Raw genomic sequence first — 14,840 nt, 5'->3', positions numbered from 1 at the left:
AATGGCTGCCGCTCCCAGCAATGGCTGCCGCTCCCAGCAATGGCTGCCGCTCCCAGCAATGGCTGCCGCTCCCAGCAATGGCTGCCGCTCCCAGCCGCCATTTTGCGCTGGGCCCGCTGGGCTGCCACATGCCCGCTGTGTAAGCCTCGTGTGGTGGGAGAGCGGCCACCAGCGAGGGCTGGGCCGCTTGGGAGCTGTGCCTGCTGCCAGAACAATTCATCTGACACACACCCCCTTCCCCTTCTAGAGCTGTGCCTGGGGGAAAAAGGCTATGGGAATGGGCTGTGGGCCTGATAAATTGTCCCATGTGCCACAAAAGCTGGCACTCCATAGGATGAAAACCTGTTTCCTACAGTGTATGGTCATCATGTTTCAAATGCTCCTTTGATAACTGGGTTGATGTTTTGTCCGTTTTCCCTAGTGCGTATATGGAGTGCAAAGGAAGGTCCAGGGCTTGGAGCATCAGTTGGGATCTCAGGAAATGGAGACAATTCCTGTTCATTCTTGCCTGACCTAGGGTAAACCACATACACACAACAACTTGGAAGTGTTTGGATACCTACCTCCCACTTAGCTGAGCAAGAATGAAAATCTGTGCCCTATCAGGAAAACACAGATGTGAGTATTCCCTATCTTCCAGGGCCATTATGAAGATGAAGACATTTCTGGTCTACAGAAACAAAGGGTAATGGCAGTCATTCAAAAATCATATATATGAGAAAGGGTAGTGCAAACACAGAGGAAATGTTGCGTGGTTACCTAAGGCAAAGAAACATCTTTAGATGTTTCCAGTTGTGGCTCAGATTTGGTAAAAATATGTTTAACAAATCTTTATACTTAAAAGCTCTGTCTGAAAATATTCCTAATCTTTTATTTATTTTTTTGAATAATGATATCAGTAAGAGACCATTATATAATCACAAGAAAATTAAAGCTCTCCAGGGCATGATCTTAGCTGTGTAATTAATGAAGGTGGTTAAAAGTACAAAGTGAACCTGAAGCAAAATTTGTACCAGAACCACACCTCATTATGTTTTCCTGCTTAAGTATGTCGTAAATAGAGATGTTTATTACACATCTGCCATTTAAAGTACTTATTACATGCAGTGTTATATTTTATTTAGATTTAAAAATTTAAAAACACATGATGACAACCTGTGTTACTATTAATACAAGCCTGAGGGGCCAGGCTGCACATGCACATTGTGCCTTAGGTTATATTACAGTTCATTCACTCCAGAGTTACAAATCATTTACAGAAGTATATTGTGTAATTAGTGTGCCTAATTTCAGTCCATGGAGTTTCATTGGTGTGAAAGAACAATCAAGCCCTGTATATCCATTCACATTTATTAGGCCAAACTTTGTAGCCTGTCCTTGGAGCATCATTCCTTCCTCTACTTTCAACAGCAAATGGCATTAAAATCTCCAGAACTTCCCAAAGTAAAAGCAGTTATTTGCTTTCCTTATGATTTTTTTTCGTTTGATACAGAACTGACTCCAGTGAATGGGCAGAAAGGGCAAGAGATGGTGTACCAGTTATATGATTCATAATCCTCTCTTCTTCAGATTTGTTTTCCTGAACAGAGTGCCCTCCTGGACTAGCTCCAAGCTGGCCTTGAAGAAATCTTTCACAGAAAATTATCTTGTCCATAATGCAGAAAATTGTGTCATTCATCCCACTTATGAGGCTACTTGCAATTTATTGACAATATTTTTCAAGCACTTTTTCTTGCACTTTTGAAGTAGTACTTAGTAGTACTGTAGGTCCTTCTACCTAACTATTTTAGTTACTGATGGAAGGAAAAAAAACAACATATTAACACAATATAATCCTCTTAATGTTATCCAAAATAGCTTTTCCACATAGTAGTTTAATACACAGAAGTCCAGTGGTAGTTCCAGGGTAGATTTCTGTGTGACTGAATATGTACAAGAAGTAATGCCTTAGAGATTCTCAGCCCACCTGTAGAATAAAATTCTATATTACCTGTTAGGTTAAAATGAATACCAGAAATTTTGCATAGATTGAGGCTGAATATTGTTTATCCTACCCATTGAAAGGCAATATTCTATATTTATGGAAAAATATAAATGTTTTAATGTGGGAAGGTATTTTCAGGGTATATTTACTTGATTTTGGTCCACTTTTTTATGTTATACAAAATAGCCAAAAGTAAGCCACTCTAAACAAGAACTGGTAAAATATATGTGACATACACAGTCTTTTGTGTCTAAATGTATAGTCCGTAAGGATAAATATCTCTACAAAAATATGAACTCATTTTTATGAGTTTATTATTAATTATGAAACTACAGTTTTTTTCTTCATCCTCAAAGCAAAATGTTTAAACTTCTGTCAGTCTAGTACTGAATGTTTTAAATAGAAGCATAAAAGTCACAATTTCATATAGAATTACTTTGTAACAGTGTACCTTATATTTACTAAATGTTAGAATAGGTGCTACATCCATATTAGAACTGGAGAAGTAGTAACTGTATTTTGATTTCTGACAATGTATAAGGTAATATTTGTGCAGTAACATCAGTACAGATGCTTCCATTGAATTGTGCAGGATTCTTGGAGTGTAAGTTGTAAAGAAATCCCCAAAATCTAGATGCCAGATGTTTGAATGTTGCTTTATTGCAAGGTGTATGTCCTTTAAAATAGAATATAATTATCTGGCATTATACTGTTTGACAGATTGAACACTTTTGTAAATGCATGAAGTTTGTGTGAAGTGAAAAAAAAAAGAAAATTGATGGAACATTCATGCATTAATTGGCATAACTAAATAACTAAATAATGGAATAAGAGAGCTGCATGAAATATAATACTCTCTTATTTCCAAAAGTCTCTCTCACTCCAACCAAGACAGCTTATTTTCACTGAGAATTCAATACTTCATAGGCTCAGTACTTTGGCTTGGACCCAGCTGAGTAGGTAATTCTGTTCTTTTCAGTGGAGTTACTCACATGCCTAAAATTAAGAAGGAGATTATGTACTTTGATGGACAGCATGCAGAATACTCCAGTTCTTTTCAGATCTCGTCAGCATGCTGTATACATTGACACTTTGAATTTTGTTTTGCTGTATAGGGCTGTATAGATTTGAAAAGTACAATCAAGAGGGAAACTAATGAAACAAGGAATAAGGAGTTGAAATTCATCTCAGTTTTGATCCAAAAGGGACCACCAGACTGTTTTTGCAAGATTCTGCCACTGCTGTGGTCATCGGAGAAATCAACTGAAACCATCTTAGTTTTGAAGGTAAGTGCTATTTGTATTGCATTACATTAACATTTAGGGCAAGCTGCATGGCTCTACTAATTTTGCAGGGACTTTGTAATCTCAATATAGAGATTGTGTGGAGAAGACAGCAGGGTACAGGAATATTTGTGAAAGACAATTTGATTCTGATGTCATGATTTGATAATTGATTTTGTTCCGTGGGAAAAACAACCTCAGAGTGGTACACTTTCAAAAGAAACCCCTAGTATGTCCTGCAAAGTGGATGGCACTTCATCAGCAACCATGTTAAGCCTGCCCTTCAGGACAGGGCAACAATTCACTAAATTTAACCATACTTGAAAGAATGAAGTCTAAAAAATAATCAGGCTCCGACAAGTAGCTAAGGGAGATCTACATGCATACTCCAAGAGAAGGAAAGTTGGGCAGAATTCAGGTGTAATAGGTTAAATTTGAGAGTAGCCCTTTATCTAATCAGTACAGATGATTGACTGGTCATTCAGAACACCTTCCAAACTTGCTGCAAACCTTCTCTTTTTGTCTGGTAGAGAAAGTCAAATGAGGGACTGTTCCCAGCAAAAAGGAGAAGGAAGACCAGAGGATAACCAGCACCCACAGGGAATGTGTTCAGGCTTCGTTAGATACTCACAGAAAAGTGTGTATCATTGCTCCCAATTTAGCTGTCATTTAAGACTTTAGGGGGTAGGTGGATAGATATAGAACCCATTAGTAAACAGAGCAGGACAGTGTGGGAAACAGTATGAATAAAGCAAAATGGGATTCAAGTGGTCAGTGTTCATGGGTAGGAAGTCCAGTTACAGAAAGTACTTTTTTTTTTTTTTTCACATTGAAAACAGTAGAACAATACACACTGAAGAAACATTAGACACAAGAAATATGATGTTGCAAAAAGTAGTAAAAAGGAGATATAGGGAGTTATTTAAATGGAATATTAAGAGAGGCCAAACCATGTTTCCGTGCTAATTTCCTCTAAGAAATTTTAGAGTGTTGGAAAACTAAGAATTGCCTTTTGGAAGCAAGTGTTCTCATGGATTTCCACAGAACAATACTCTGAGACATGATGGACAAGTACAACATAGTAAATGGGTAGACAGACACAGGTGCAGAGTTACTGGCAGCTCTGCTCTGAAAGCAGATCCTTCATTACAGGTCTCGTTGTGGATTTATTATTAACATGCGTTTCCCTTTTCAAATGAGTTTTGCATTTTTATATATTTCTGGAACACTGCTCATGTTCCTGAGATATTCTTTTGGAAGAAGATGCCTCAGATTCAAGCAGATGAATGGTAGCCCAAAGACATGTTCTTTTTCTTGTTTGTCTTCTCTCTTTGCAGAGAGAGGCGCCTGCAAGAAAAACTGAGTCTCCTTCCTTCACTTATATTGCCAAGGGTTTTAGCAAAGCAGTGAAATAAATTCCTCAGATAAAAAAATACTGCCTCTCCTGACAGTTTAGAAGATGTTAATATCTTGGGGCCAAAATTTAAAGATTTAACTTGATTCTTATTCTTCCACTGCTTGGGTAGAACTCCATTTATTTTAACAGTTTTGCCTGAGGCAAAACCTCAGGATTCAACTCTTAGAGAATACCAAGTATCTTAAAAATAGTCCTAAATGCAACTAAGATCCTTCAGGCCCATACCATTCCAGGGTCTACAGGAGAAATCATCACAAGTCTTTAAGCAAAAAACTGAAACATTATTTAAGCCTGGGAACACTGTTTTAAAGTAACACTCTTTGATGTTCTAGAAAAATGTAAACAAAAGATGTAATTTGTGAGGTTGATAATTGATCACGTTTCAGAGTGCAAAATAGCCCTACAGGAATATGGTAGAAGTATCTGAAATTACTGTAGGGAAGAAATTTGATCTTATTTTAAACATAATTAAAGCCTTCTGCATCTCCACAAAACCTCTAAAACCGTGGAGATCTCTGATGGTTTACCCTCTGGGGAGAACACACAGATATGAATTTTAATAGTGTCTTTTGGTAATGTGGTGGATAAAGACAAATTGATTACAGCAGTCTGGAAAAAAAGCAGGTGATGTGTTACCAGGGCCACTGGGTTCACGTTTTCCCAGACATGGTGAGGGCCACCCAGATTGTAAAAGAAAGCTGATATCTTTAAAAATTTGATTTGGGGCTTGATATGGCTTTCTTATTTCCGGATACACTGGATTATATCACAAGAAAAATAAGATGTATGGTACAGATTCTGTTCTCATGTACACTAAACCAAAACTAAGCTAAAACTTTTGACACCAATGGATTTACCTCAGATTTATGCCCAATGGAAGAGCAGTGATGTCCTTCTGATTATAATGTCTATCATTATCTGATAAGCACTGTAAAACCAAAAGAAACTAAAAGTCTGAGAAATCTGAACTCTGAGATAAATGTTTCTACATATTTGCATGACATACCAAACAGAACGTTCTTGTAGAAGTCCCTTACGAAGATATTTGTGCCTGGTCTCAGAGTACATGGTTATTTAAATTTTGTTTCCAAGAGAAACTAGCTGTGCATTCTGATAGGACATGAAGTGAGTTGTGTGGTGATAACAGTAGGCTCCTTGCACTCTCTCTTTCTAGACCATTTGGATTTCTACTAGGACAATTAGAGACAGACATTTGAACTGAAAAGACAATTCACTGACATGCATGGATATCACTGCAGATAGAAAGAAAGCTGAAAATCCTATTGTTCAATTATCTATCCTTAAACTTTGTCTAGTTTTGCTGATTAATATTTGGTACATGTGGATATATACACACCGGTTCAAGTGTGCACATATGGATCAGGTTGGCATTTGATCTGCTTACAGATCTAGCCACTTTTCAGTACCACAGGTATCCTGCAGCCTGCCGCAGTGCCACGAATTTGGTGTGCTGAGGAGCCTCACTTATTCCAGTGCTCCATATTAGCTTTGAAAAGCTTTGACATGGACCCAATCCAAATAAAAACTAATTGTCTGTACAGATGTGTGGCCCTGGAAAGCTCTGTTCAGCTACATCTAACTGAAAAAAATAAAACACCTCTTTCTGTGCCATGGGAAAGCCAGAAACCTCTACTTTTTCAGATGTGCAGTGTTGTCCTTTAACAGGGCTAGAAATTAAGTAAATCTTTTAAAACAAGCACAAAGAGAGAAGTCCTGAGTTGTCATCCTGTCTGTCAAGACCATTCATATTTCTGAGTTAATGTTAAGTAGTCCCCATCTAGATCACAGCACCTATACTGAAAACAGCAAGTGGAACTTCCTGAACCACTAGAACAAAGTCATGCTTGGCCTTAGATTCTTACTTACTCTTTGCAATGGCACGACCCTTACAGGAAGAGTAGAAAAGCCCATCTTCTCCCTCATTCCAGTAGTCTTTAATCTGACAGTTGGATTACCCAGCTGCAAGGCAATTCTCTTGGGTATGAAACCCCACCAGCAGAGCTGGGGGTCTTTTGTGCCAGATGTGTGTGCTCAAGCCATTGTATCAAAGGCAAGATGGCAAGGCTACCAGAACTGGAAACTTGTTTTGGAAGAGAAATGAACTGTGCTGGGTCCCGAAGAAAGGACGCTGATAACCTGCTTTTAGAAGTGCCAGGCTCCAGATGTAGAGTGAATGGAAACAGTTCCTACAGGCTTTATGAGATCCATTGGGGAGTAGGTGTACATTATTAACTATGTCTTTAAAATTTCTCAACTGGCCAATTCCAAGCTTCTAGAGCAGTTTAACTTGTCCGTTTTTTTGAAAGCCAACTCCTGCCCTACTGCAGAGGGAACCTATGCATCTAGCACAGAGTGAGCACCCAGGACTAGATGTCAGAAGGCTGGTGTTGCAAGAATTATCTTTTAAGTGCCTAAATCCTCAGTGGATCTGATCTTCTGCATCTGTGAACCATTTTGAACACCAAACCACTAGCCTAAATTCTTCAGGTCTTGCAGAATGGTTACTCAGTTTGCATTTACAAAGGTGTGCTGGCTTAGTTGCGCATGTCCACAAGTTGTAGGTGTCCCAGGAGTCTGGTTGCATTCCTTTGTCTACCCAAGGAACCTGAGATACAAATAGACAGATATTTAATTTTATTTGGTTTGGGGCTTCCCATGCAATGCGTGAAATCACACAGGTCTGTAATGGCGAATTTCTTCAGAGTTACAAGCCAGTGACATACCCTTACATAAATCCTATTCTTTTATCCAAATAGGAGCTAAAAAGGCTTAGTTGGTATGATGTAAGTTAGTATCAATCTTTTGATCCAAAGTTCATTTTATTGTATATTCAAAATAGATTATATATTTTAAAATAATATTCTATTATGCTTAATCTGCATCAACTTTTCTCCTCAATAAAATGCAATATAGTAACTCACCTTTAGAACAGCAGAAATTTTTAATTTTGTAATAAGAATCAGTGCATCGTAAACAAGGAGATGATGGTGTTTTCCTACACAGCAGAGTGAGGCTTTCATGTGAGAAACTAAAGTGGGAGAGGACATTGCTAGGCACACAGAAATTGTGTAAGAACAGATGCTGATGTCTTTTCTGATAGATTTAAAAGACTGGGACTTCCTGGCTTCAGAGAGTGACTCAAAAAAAAATCAAGACTAATTGAAGTGATACTATGTAAGATCTGTTTGACATATACTTACATATCATGGTATGATTTTACAGCTTATTTGCAATCTAGCAGAGTTTATACAATTAAAACAATGATCAGTTAATATAGCATGACAACAAAAACCAACACAATAAAAGTGTCTCCATGACTTAAAAGATGCAAGGATATGAGTTTCCCTCAGAGCTGTGGCAAAGAATCTGTGAATTGCAGTGAGTTTTTTCCTTCTTTGCTATTTTGCTGTTGAGCTGAAACATTGGCTAGTTTCTCCTATCCCATTCCAGCCCTGGATAGCTGTACTCATTACAGAGCTAGCCATAACATGTTAGCATCTAGGCTGCTGTTTTTCAGGGATGTTTCCAGAAACACTGACAAGAACTGCTATACCATGGCTTTAAAATTATCAGAAAGGAACTAAGGAGCACAATTGCATCTCCCAGGTCATTGGCTGATGAAGGATCACAAACAGAAGGAAGCTTGATGTCAATTTACTGGCATATAATGCTCTCTGTGCTTAATTGTTTAGATCAAACACTGGTAAATTCCAATAGAATAAGTTCAGCTTCACAAGTTGAAGGTTTGTATTTCTACAGCTCTTATTCTTTCTTCAGTGTTTTAAACTGGTTGTATATATGTATATACATATATATATATATACACATATATATGTATATATATATACACACATATATATATATGTATATATATATGAAAACCTTAACCATCTAGTTGCTTTCTTTGTGCTTGTTAAGTTCATGGTCTGAAACTTGCAGCAATCTGTTCCTTTACCTGTTTACCACATTAAGTCACATTGCAAAATCCATTCACATTTGAGTGACCTTCAGTTACACTGGTGAGTAAGCATCATATTTGTCTTACCAGCATTGGTCACTACTTCATGCAGCCTGTACAAAGGCACACAATAAACAGTTCCTATCTTGTCATTTGTTTTAGCTGGATCTCCCATCTGACAGACATTCCAATGAATTACCCATCTATGCCCTGCTTTCTTGCCTTTATAGCTTAGAGTTCAGCTTTGATTGACCTATCAGTTGCTTTGACAAGCTACAATAAAGGAAGAAAAAAAAGCCACACAGCTATAATTACACCTTGCTCTTTCAGAAAATGTGACCAGCTTTCAAAAGCTATCCAACACTGTGAGAAACTCACTGATGTAACAGCACTGCTGCCAGAAAACTAGCAGAAGCAAAATTAGCCTACTGAGAATATTCATGAACTTTGAGAGAGAGAATTGGAGACCTGTCTTTGAAGAGTGCAGCAGAAGTAATACAGTTCTGTAGGATGGTTTTCCTGTGATGAACTAGCTGTTCCAAAAGGCTCTATACTTTCAGAGTCTGCCAAAGCTGACTAAAGGAAACATCCAGTCAAAGTCTGTAACTTAGGACCAAGTTTTCCAACTGCTTGGGCAGTTTCTGACTTGTACAGGTAGCAGTAAAGAGCAATGGATTCATATTTCACAGAGCTCAGGTAAAATGCAAACATGGATGAGGGTCTCCTGAGAAAACTTTGTGGAATTTGCATGTACTTTTTTTCTCTTTGACAATACCGGCAGTAATCTGCAAGGAGTTCTTTCTTTGCTCCCTGACTGGTTTTTGACTGGCTTATGTTTACAGAATCAAAATCAGAATCATTGAGGAGAGACAGGGAAAGCATGAAAACTGAGGTAGAGCAAACAGGTAATTAACAACCTTTGTTGGTACCAAACAAAACCTTACCCATGAGCTTTTGTTTACCTCCCCCGTGTACTATTTGCTCTGTCTCTCATTTTTTACAATCCTACAGATGAGTTAACTGAGAGGATCTATCTCTATAAAATAGGGAATCCATTTTAGTGGGTTGACTGAGTTAGTTGGCTAGTCCTCCCATTGGAGCAATTTGCTAACAGCAGGAGTGTATCCAGCAAAATGTAGCTCTTCACACAGACCTCCCAAGTTGTCCCATTTCTCTATCAGAGAAACTTTTGTGAGGCCTGGGGAAGGGAGAGTCCTTCTGTAAAAATATAAATAAAAATGCCATGTCTAGGTGGAACCCTGGAAAAATTCCATGGAAGACTATCTCATTATGAACTCTTTCCCTACACACTGTACGCTAATCTGAAATATTAAAGAGCAAGACACAATACTAGCAGGGAAAGCAGAGAGGCTTCAAGTAAGTGGGATCCAGACTCATTTACTTTTGCTTTTTCAGATTATCTAGGAGATCTTGGGTGAGAGACACAGCTGCTGTGCCTCATTTTCTCCTCAGAAAATAAAAAATAATTAATGCTAGTGATGTGCCTCCCAGAACCATCTGAAGAGATAATTTACTAGGATTTATAAAAATCTTGTAAGGAGGAGCAATGTATTTTTTAAATAAATAAATAAAGTGCGGCCCACACTCCAAGTGGCTAGTGCAATACACAGAACAAGGATTAGCCTGTAAACTATAATCCTTAACATTATTCTGTATGATGTGCAATGTTCTGCTCAGAGATGCTATCTTGTTGTCGGCACTTTTCTTCAAAATAGTTACACTATAAAATCTATCTCAAATCAGCTGACTGAGCAGGAATTGAATGTTTGGTTGGCAATTGTTTTGAAGGTTTCTAAACTCTGATTGTTCCCCCAGAGAACTGCATTTGCTTTAGGCAATCCTTAAAGCTAGCAAGAGGAGAGCTACACAAAGGCAGATTTGATGCTGTTAAAATGGTTATATTGGGTTGTGCATTTGTCTTGGCTTTCAGGAGAATAAAATGTTTTATATGGGTGTGGGTGAGAGAATAAATTAAAAGTGTGAGTTGTGCACCTGAACTACTAAGCTATTTGTCTCTGTGTTCCTTAATACTTAGTTTCTGTCTCCAAAAATGCACACGGGAGTATTTTCAGGCTAAGGATATATTATAGTCTCTCATCAGTTAAACAAGTGGGACTGAAAAATACCAGGTTTTCACTATTTCTTTTCTCTAATGCCTGTTTCAATAGAGATATGAGTTCTGGGAGCACTGTATGACTTCATGCTTTTTTATTTTTATTTTTTTTTCCCCCAGAAGTAATGATAAAGAAGTAACATGAAAGACTAGCCTGAATAAAATCTTCGAACTAGAAGATGAACCAGATAAAAGATACACATTTCCCAATTCACTGCTATTTGTCTTTGTGAATTTCTGGCAAAGCAAGTGCTCCCTTGAGTTCCCCAGATGCCCTATTCAGTTGCACAACCCAAAGTATGGGTAACGTTTCATGAAAAAAGGAAATAGGAAAATAGCATCTATGAATCACCATTTCTGAGTGCAAGGATGTTTTAAATTCATTTTGGTTTATATTTAATAAAAAAATTTGCATACAAACTTGCTAGAATGTATGTTAGTCAAAATGTACTATGCTCCCCTAGAAGGAGCTGGGGAGGGAAAATATGAACTGCAACATTCCGTGGGCTTCTGCAGTACTGCATCTGCTCTCAATTAAAGTGAGATGTGGTTTCTAGGACTGTATCTATAGTATTTATCTTACAACCATTTTTAAGAATTATTTTGCAATGATTTTATGAATTGCAATTGCAGCTTAAAGAAAGGGGTGTTACAGTAGTGACCATATTGTCTGCATATTCTTTCTGTTGAGAATCCCAGTGCATATCATGTTACTGTCAGAGATTTAAGGAACCATCTATGAAGTACCAGGATGTGAACAAGATTTAAATAATTAAATCCACTACATCCATGGAAGACACTCTCTGGTGAGGAACAAAAGGAGAGAAAATGTACATGCTTCCAAAAGCCTAGAGAAAGACAGCTGGCAAACCACTGTCACTAGGTTCTGCACGGTGGAAAACAAACACAGACAAGCTTTGAACTTAGAACTCTTAAGTGCATAAAATAGAGCTTCATTCTTCTATGTAATTTTTTCCATCCCCCTTCATCTGAAGCCAGTGGGGAACTTCCATCTCAGTTAGTGACCAGCTCAAACATTAATATGCAAGGTTAAGAAAGGGCATTCTGTTTAAGAAGGATAAAATCTACCAATAAATTCTAATTCAATCCCAAATAGTTCCCAGAAACAGGTCTATTCATACCTGCCATGTGAAATCACTGCTCGCAGCATATGGCAGCTGTCAGATGATCTATATTATAGCATAGTTTCTGCTTCTCCCTGACTCTGAGTGGTTTATTATTTACCAGCTTTGTGTGAAAGGGGTGGTTGCAGCCAAAATTCATTCCCTCTGCCCTTTCTCTTGTCAGCCCTACCAAATTGTTACCACTCCTGTATGGTGTATGGTACAACCAGGTAGCTCTGCTAGCTGCTGAGCAAGGTAAAAATACCCACCTTATGCTTATGATGTAGGGCAAAAAGAAGACCCCAAACCAAATATTGAGAGTTCACTTATCCCCCAGCATCATTCCACACTGGCAGATGTTGTCCTCTCAGGTATTATCCTGTAACTCAAAACATTCATAGAGTCTAACTGGGTGTGCTCAGCCCCACCCACAGGAACTGGACTATAAGAACAGCAAAACTAGAGAATATGAGTGCTTGAAAACTCCAGAGGGCATAGGTACTTCTGATGAAGCAACCTTTAGAGGCAGACATGAGGGTCCAGAATGAGCAGGGTTGGTGGGTCAGTTTGACAGCCAGCTCCTCTTGTTCTTTGGACAGATCACAGATGTGTCCCAAGAATCTAATCAGGATAATCCTTTGCCAGGAGTATGTTGATTACAGAATATAAAACATAAAAATCAAGCCTCCAAAGCTCTAATAGGCGCAGTAACAGAGGAAAAAATACTTTGTGTTCTGATCTGCTTTTAAGGAATAGCCCTGCCAACAAAACCACAGAAATGTCAACAAGCCCATCACTTAACCAATATGAGGTTTGCAAAACTGTACTAAACTAGTTTAATTCATATAGTTTTGGAAAAAAGGGTTAGTCCAGAAATGTTTCCCCAATAGAAGCATAAATTATCCACAATATTTAGGCAGAAGGATGTGCAGTAGACATGTCCATATAATCAGGCATTCCCATTTTTGAGTGGCTGAAAACACTCTTTTTATTTCATAGCAGCCACTACAGAGAAAAAGGTAGTGACCACTTGTTACCAGTCAGTGTGAAAGTTAGTACTCTTCCCAACCCAGCAATCCAAGGTCACTGGCCAGCTTAATATTAAAAAGATCACTTTTCAAAGCTGTGTGCTGCATTACTATTGAAACAGTAACTTCTAATTACAGCACAGCATATTCGAGTTGCTCCTTTGCTGTAACTAAAAATATTTTGGAAGATGAAATAGTTGAGAATTTCTATATTCCAGAGAAAGGGCAAAGAAGCAGAAAAAGCAGGCAGCAGTTAGTGGTCTCAGATGGCCCTTCCCAGTTGAATTGTTTGTACCTGACACTTTTTCAGCCAGCCCTTATTAACATTTACAGACTACAGTAGTAGACTGCTACACTGATGTCACAGAAGAAAATAATTAACATTTCTCAAGCAGCTGAAGCAGTGAAAAAAAGAGACAAATTCATGTCAACAGATGTGTTTTACCACTAATGATTGTGAAACCATTATAATTATAATTGCTTAGACTTCCCATTATAATAAAGTCACCATAAATTGTTGACTAAATAAAAAATAACATCAATATACATAACACTGAAAGCAGATGACTGAGATTTTTGAACCAGAAGCCATTGCTGGAAAAGGACAAATGCTTTTGAGAGCTGGTCACTTATTTGCTAAATATATTGTTTTAAAAATAAATCTACAGTTCATGGCAACTAGATAATTTCTTTCAAGGCTCTGAATGTGCTCCTACCAATTTGTAAAGAGTGGTCCTATACTGAAATTGGCCATTGACAGAAAGCAAAATGGGAGACAATTCAGCAACTTCTAGAGCACCAGTTTAACTAATCAAATAAGTTTGCTTATAGGGCCCAGTCCTGCAAGAATCTTAGGGTAATAAGTCCTTGGTCTCAACAGAATTTGAGCAGGATAAGCACCTTGAAGGTTCAGTTCTTAAGACTAAAAAATAAGTCAGAAGAAAACTTGCATGAGGACCTATGAAGATCTTAAAAACATTTAGCAAAATGTGAAGCAATTGGGATAATTTAGAGGACTGCTGCAAATATTTATTGTCAAGGTAAAGAAGCCACCCATTCATATTTAAAATATTCACTGATTTTGCTGCTTCTTTTCTCGACTGCAGTTTTAGCTGTCTCAAGGGGATGCCACAACTGGCAGACTTCTAAAACTAGTGGATTTACCAAAATTACAGCCCCAGAATCTTTTCTGTTTCTCCCTATTTTGCAAAAATTACAGCAGGCAGACATAAACATATTTCTATGTGTGTTAGATTTATCGAATCTTAATCTCTGTTTATATTCTCTTCATACTCTAGTAATTGACATTCCTGTAATGTATCCTACTTTGTCACAGTGGCAAGAGACTGAGTGGACCAGACAAACTTTTAAAAGGCAATAAGTGAGATCATATTAATTTAAGCACTCTTCCACTTGAGACCTTCATACAATTAAAAAAAATAATGCTATGAAATCTATATACTTAATGTGTTCCACAAAAGCCACCAACAATAAACTTATTTATAAACAATCTAAATTTGTGGCTTCACTTTAACTAGTTAACATATCTTAGTGGTAGAGTAGAACCTTAATATGCACATTTGCAAGATTTTTGTCATGGATTATACCAAAGTGTCTACATATGTATAGATGTGCTATGGCACTGAACAGCCTGCTGTTCACAGCCAAGGATTAGAAAGAAAAAAGTTACTTTGTACAGTCCTTTCTTCTTACAGAATGTATTATGTTAGTCTTCTCTTTTCAGATTTCTTTATGTTTACTTGAAAATTGCTAAACTATATTTACATGGATAATGAGTTATTATCATTACAAATAGACTCTATTATTAGACTAGTAGCTGCTAACTGCCACCTGCATTTCTCTGTGACTACACTTTTAAAATGTACTCTAA

At 37.7% G+C, this 14,840-nt stretch overlaps 1 long non-coding RNA gene across 1 annotated transcript in view; it reads left to right on the top strand.

Moving 5' to 3' along the window:
• LOC107204829 overlaps positions 1-14,459 on the top strand; it is a 22,296-nt gene extending 7,837 nt beyond the window's left edge. Inside the window, exons 3-5 of the long non-coding RNA XR_002001759.2 lie at positions 422-618; positions 3,100-3,270; positions 10,918-14,459. This is a non-coding gene — a long non-coding RNA (uncharacterized LOC107204829). The remainder of the gene's footprint in view (positions 1-421; positions 619-3,099; positions 3,271-10,917) is intronic.
• The last annotated feature ends 381 nt before the right edge of the window (positions 14,460-14,840 follow it).

Source organism: Parus major, chromosome 1A (genome assembly GCF_001522545.3).
Source record: "Parus major isolate Abel chromosome 1A, Parus_major1.1, whole genome shotgun sequence".
NCBI lineage: Eukaryota > Metazoa > Chordata > Aves > Passeriformes > Paridae > Parus > Parus major.
This window is presented reverse-complemented; position numbering and strand designations above follow the sequence as displayed.